The sequence below is a fragment of the Crinia signifera genome, unplaced genomic scaffold (genome assembly GCF_055691185.1).
Source record: "Crinia signifera unplaced genomic scaffold, ASM5569118v1 HAP2_SCAFFOLD_85, whole genome shotgun sequence".
Lineage (NCBI taxonomy): Eukaryota > Metazoa > Chordata > Amphibia > Anura > Myobatrachidae > Crinia > Crinia signifera.
The window spans coordinates 22,573-29,400 of record NW_028142763.1 but is presented as its reverse complement, the minus strand read 5'-3'; positions in this window follow the sequence as shown (position 1 = coordinate 29,400).

The following is a 6,828-nucleotide window of genomic DNA, read 5'->3' as shown; positions in this document are numbered from 1 at the left end:
CATAAGTGCTACTCCTGGATGTCATCAAGCAGTAACTTACTGCCACAGTACTGATTATTGAGTTGCTCATCCTCCTTCTTCCTACCAGGCCTTGGATCAGCCGAGTCCCAAATCAAAATTACTTTTATACCTCTGCAAGTGACTCGTAACTCTATCACCTCCTGCACTCGACCAGGTCAGGATTTGACCTCACAGTAAATCCTGAAAGATTTTTATCAAGCAATCCCAAAAAATGTCATGATTATACAGTACATGATTACATGTATACACAGTATTATGCCCGCTATGTACAGTTATTATTCCCGTTATATACAGTTATATTTCTAATGATTACACTCATGATTATACAGTACATGATTATACACAGAATTATGCCCGTTATATACAGTTAATTTTCCCGATATACAGTTATATTTTCAACGATTACATTCATGTTATTTTATGACAAAAAAATTAAGATAATATACATCCCTCCAGCCAAACCCCACTTCTAAGTGCCTAAGACAAGATAGACCCAGAAATGAACACAATTGAAAAATGTGGTTAATGACTAGAGGAGCCTCTATATAAACAGACTGATGCTTTCAAAAAATGAGAAACAGTGCATATTGCCCATCCAACGATTCAGCGACGCAGGCAGACCTCACGGCATGATCCTTCTTCGGGCAGGTAAGTGCTACTCCTGGATGTCATCAAGCAGTCACTTTTTGCCACAGTACTGATTATTGATTTGCTCATCCCCCTTCTTCCTACCAGGCCTTGGATCCACGGAGTCCCAAATCAAAATCTCTTTTACACCTCTGCAAGTGACTCGCGACTCTAGCATCTCCAGCACTCGACCAGGTCAGGATTTGACCTCACAGTAAATCCTGAAAGATTTTTACCAAGCAATCCCCAAAAATGTCATCATAATACAGTACATGATTATACACAGTGTTATGCCCGTTATATACAGTTATTATGCCCATTATATACAGTTATATTTTTGACAATTACATTCATGTTATATTATCACAAAAAAAAAATTAAGATAATATACATCCCTCAAGCCAAACCCGACTTCTAAGTGCCTAAGACAAGATAGACCCAGAAATGAACACAATTTAAAAATGTTGTTAATGACTAGAGGAGCCTCTATATAAACAGACTGAGGCTTTCAAAAAATGAGAAACAGTGCATATTGCCCATCAAACGATCCAGCGACGCTGGCAGACCTTAGGGCGTGATCGTTCTTCGGGCACATAAGTGCTACTCCTGGATGTCATCAAGCAGTAACTTACTGCCACAGTACTGATTATTGATTTGCTCATCCCCCTTCTTCCTACCAGGCCTTGGATCCGCGGAGTCCCAAATCAAAATCTCTTTTACACCTCTGCAAGTGACTCGCGACTCTAGCATCTCCAGCACTCGACCAGGTCAGGATTTGACCTCACAGTAAATCCTGAAAGATTTTTACCAAGCAATCCCCAAAAAAGTCATGATAATACAGTACATGATTATACACAGTGTTATGCCCATTATATACAGTTATTATGCCCATTATATACTGTTATATTTTTAACGATTACATTCATGTTATTTTATCACAAAAAAAAATTAAGATAATATACATCCCTCCAGCCAAACCCCACCTCTAAGTGCCTAAGACAAGATAGACCCAGAAATGAACACAATTGAAAAATGTGGTTAACGACTAGAGGAGCCTCTATATAAACAGACTGAGGCTGTCAAAAAAATGAGAAACACTGCATATTGCCCATCCAACGATTCAGCGACGCAGGCAGACCTCACGGCATGATCCTTCTTCGGGCAGGTAAGTGCTACTCCTGGATGTCATCAAGCAGTCACTTTTTGCCACAGTACTGATTATTGATTTGCTCATCCCCCTTCTTCCTACCAGGCCTTGGATCCGCGGAGTCCCAAATCAAAATCTCTTTTACACCTCTGCAAGTGACTCGCGACTCTAGCATCTCCAGCACTCAACCAGGTCAGGATTTGACCTCACAGTAAATCCTGAAAGATTTTTACCAAGCAATCCCCAAAAATGTCATGATAATACAGTACATGATTATACACAGTGTTATGCCCGTTATATACAGTTATTATGCCCATTATATACAGTTATATTTTTGACAATTACATTCATGTTATATTATCACAAAAAAAAAATTAAGATAATATACATCCCTCAAGCCAAACCCGACTTCTAAGTGCCTAAGACAAGATAGACCCAGAAATTAACACAATTTAAAAATGTTGTTAATGACTAGAGGAGCCTCTATATAAACAGACTGAGGCTTTCAAAAAATGAGAAACAGTGCATATTGCCCATCAAACGATCCAGCGACGCTGGCAGACCTTAGGGCTTGATCGTTCTTCGGGCACATAGGTGCTACTCCTGGATGTCATCAAGCAGTAACTTACTGCCACAGTACTGATTATTGATTTGCTCATCCCCCTTCTTCCTACCAGGCCTTGGATCCGCGGAGTCCCAAATCAAAATCTCTTTTACACCTCTGCAAGTGACTCGCGACTCTAGCATCTCCAGCACTCGACCAGGTCAGGATTTGACCCCACAGTAAATCCTGAAAGATTTTTACCAAGCAATCCCCCAAAATGTCATGATAATACAATACATGATTATACACAGTGTTATGCCCATTATATACAGTTATTATGCCCATTATATACAGTTATATTTTTAACGATTACATTCATGTTATTTTATGACAAAAAAAAAAAATTATGATAATATACATCCCTCCAGCCAAACCCCACTTCTAAGTGCCTAAAACAAGATAGACCCAGAAATGGACACACTTTAAAAATCTGGTTAATGACTACAGGAGCCTCTATATAAACAGACTGAGGCTTTCAAAAAATGAGAAACAGTGCATATTGCCCATCCAACGATCCAGCGACGCTGGCAGACCTTACGGCGTGACCCTTCTTTGGGCACATAAGTGCTACTCCTGGATGTCATCAAGCAGTAACTTACTGCCACAGTACTGATTATTGAGTTGCTCATCCCCCTTCATCCTACCAGGCCTTGGATCCGCGGAGTTCCAAATCAAAATCACTTTTACACCTCTGCAAGTGACTCGCAACTCTAGCATCTCCAGCACTCAACCAGGTCAGGATTTGACCTCACAGTAAATCCTGAAAGATTTTTATCAAGCAATCCCAAAAAATGTCATGATTATACAGTACATGATTACATGTATACACAGTATTATGCCCGCTATGTACAGTTATTATTCCCGTTATATACAGTTATATTTCTAATGATTACACTCATGATTATACAGTACATGATTATACACAGAATTATGCCCGTTATATACAGTTAATTTTCCCGATATACAGTTATATTTTTAAAGATTACATTCATGTTATTTTATGACAAAAAAATTAAGATGATATACATCCCTTTAGCCAAACCCCACTTCTAAGTGCCTAAGACAAGATAGACCCAGAAATGAACACAATTAAAAAATGTGGTGAATGACTAGAGGAGCCTCTATATAAACAGACTGAGGCTTTCAATAAATGAGAAACAGTGCATATTGCCCATCCAATGATCCAGCGACGCAGGCAGACCTCACGGCATGATCCTTCTTCGGGCAGGTAAGTGCTACTCCTGGATGTCATCAAGCAGTCACTTCCTGCCACAGTACTGATTATTGATTTGCTCATCCCCCTTCTTCCTACCAGGCCTTGGATCCGCGGAGTCCCAAATCAAAATCTCGTTTACACCTCTGCAAGTGACTCGCGACTCTAGCATCTCCAGCACTCGACCAGGTCAGGATTTGACCTCACAGTAAATCCTGAAAGATTTTTACCAAGCAATCCCCAAAAATGTCATGATAATACAGTACATGATTATACACAGTGTTATGCCCGTTATATAAAGTTATTATGCCCATTATATACAGTTATATTTTTGACAATTACATTCATGTTATATTATCACAAAAAAAAAATTAAGATAATATACATCCCTCAAGCCAAACCCGACTTCTAAGTGCCTAAGACAAGATAGACCCAGAAATGAACACAATTTAAAAATGTTGTTAATGACTAGAGGAGCCTCTATATAAACAGACTGAGGCTTTCAAAAAATGAGAAACAGTGCATATTGCCCATCAAACGATCCAGCGACGCTGGCAGACCTTAGGGCGTGATCGTTCTTCGGGCACATAAGTGCTACTCCTGGATGTCATCAAGCAGTAACTTACTGCCACAGTACTGATTATTGATTTGCTCATCCCCCTTCTTCCTACCAGGCCTTGGATCCGCGGAGTCCCAAATCAAAATCTCTTTTACACCTCTGCAAGTGACTCGCGACTCTAGCATCTCCAGCACTCGACCAGGTCAGGATTTGACCTCACAGTAAATCCTGAAAGATTTTTATCAAGCAATCCCAAAAAATGTCATGATTATACAGTACATGATTACATGTATACACAGTATTATGCCCGCTATGTACAGTTATTATTCACGTTATATACATTTATATTTCTAATGATTACACTCATGATTATACAGTACATGATTAAACACAGAATTATGCCAGTTATATACAGTTAATTTTCCCAATATAGTTATATTTTAACGATTACATTCATGTTATTTTATGACAAAAAAATTAAGATAATATACATTCCTCCAGCCAAACCCCACTTCTAAGTGCTTAAGACAAGATAGACCCAGAAATTAACACAATTGAAAAATGTGGCGAATGACTAGAGGAGCCTCTATATAAACAGACTGAGGCTTTCAAAAAATGAGAAACAGTGCATATTGCCCATCAAACGATCCAGCGACGCTGGCAGACCTTACGGCGTGACCCTTCTTCGGGCACATAACTGCTACTCCTGGATGTCATCAAGCAGTAACTTACTGCCACAGTACTGATTATTGAGTTGCTCATCCTCCTTCTTCCTACCAGGCCTTGGATCAGCCGAGTCCCAAATCAAAATTACTTTTATACCTCTGCAAGTGACTCGTAACTCTATCACCTCCTGCACTCGACCAGGTCAGGATTTGACCTCACAGTAAATCCTGAAAGATTTTTACCAAGCAATCCCCAAAAATGTCATGATAATACAGTACATGATTATACACAGTGTTATGCCCGTTATATACAGTTATTATGCCCATTATATACAGTTATATTTTTGACAATTACATTCATGTTATATTATCACAAAAAAAAAATTAAGATAATATACATCCCTCAAGCCAAACCCGACTTCTAAGTGCCTAAGACAAGATAGACCCAGAAATGAACACAATTTAAAAATGTTGTTAATGACTAGAGGAGCCTCTATATAAACAGACTGAGGCTTTCAAAAAATGAGAAACAGTGCATATTGCCCATCAAACGATCCAGCGACGCTGGCAGACCTTAGGGCGTGATCGTTCTTCGGGCACATAAGTGCTACTCCTGGATGTCATCAAGCAGTAACTTACTGCCACAGTACTGATTATTGATTTGCTCATCCCCCTTCTTCCTACCAGGCCTTGGATCCGCGGAGTCCCAAATCAAAATCTCTTTTACACCTCTGCAAGTGACTCGCGACTCTAGCATCTCCAGCACTCGACCAGGTCAGGATTTGACCTCACAGTAAATCCTGAAAGATTTTTACAAAGCAATCCCCAAAAAAGTCATGATAATACAGTACATGATTATACACAGTGTTATGCCCATTATATACAGTTATTATGCCCATTATATACTGTTATATTTTTAACGATTACATTCATGTTATTTTATCACAAAAAAAATTAAGATAATATACATCCCTCCAGCCAAACCCCACCTCTAAGTGCCTAAGACAAGATAGACCCAGAAATGAACACAATTGAAAAATGTGGTTAACGACTAGAGGAGCCTCTATATAAACAGACTGAGGCTGTCAAAAAAATGAGAAACACTGCATATTGCCCATCAAACGATCCAGCGACGCTGGCAGACCTTACGGCGTGACCCTTCTTTGGGCACATAAGTGCTACTCCTGGATGTCATCAAGCAGTAACTTACTGCCACAGTACTGATTATTGAGTTGCTCATCCTCCTTCTTCCTACCAGGCCTTGGATCAGCCGAGTCCCAAATCAAAATTACTTTTATACCTCTGCAAGTGACTCGTAACTCTATCACCTCCTGCACTCGACCAGGTCAGGATTTGACCTCACAGTAAATCCTGAAAGAATTTTATCAAGCAATCCCAAAAAATGTCATGATTATACAGTACATGATTACATGTATACACAGTATTATGCCCGCTATGTACAGTTATTATTCCCGTTATATACAGTTATATTTCTAATGATTACACTCATGATTATACAGTACATGATTATACACAGAATTATGCCCGTTATATACAGTTAATTTTCCCGATATACAGTTATATTTTCAACGATTACATTCATGTTATTTTATGACAAAAAAATTAAGATAATATACATCCCTCCAGCCAAACCCCACTTCTAAGTGCCTAAGACAAGATAGACCCAGAAATGAACACAATTGAAAAATGTGGTTAATGACTAGAGGAGCCTCTATATAAACAGACTGATGCTTTCAAAAAATGAGAAACAGTGCATATTGCCCATCCAACGATTCAGCGACGCAGGCAGACCTCACGGCATGATCCTTCTTCGGGCAGGTAAGTGCTACTCCTGGATGTCATCAAGCAGTCACTTTTTGCCACAGTACTGATTATTGATTTGCTCATCCCCCTTCTTCCTACCAGGCCTTGGATCCACGGAGTCCCAAATCAAAATCTCTTTTACACCTCTGCAAGTGACTCGCGACTCTA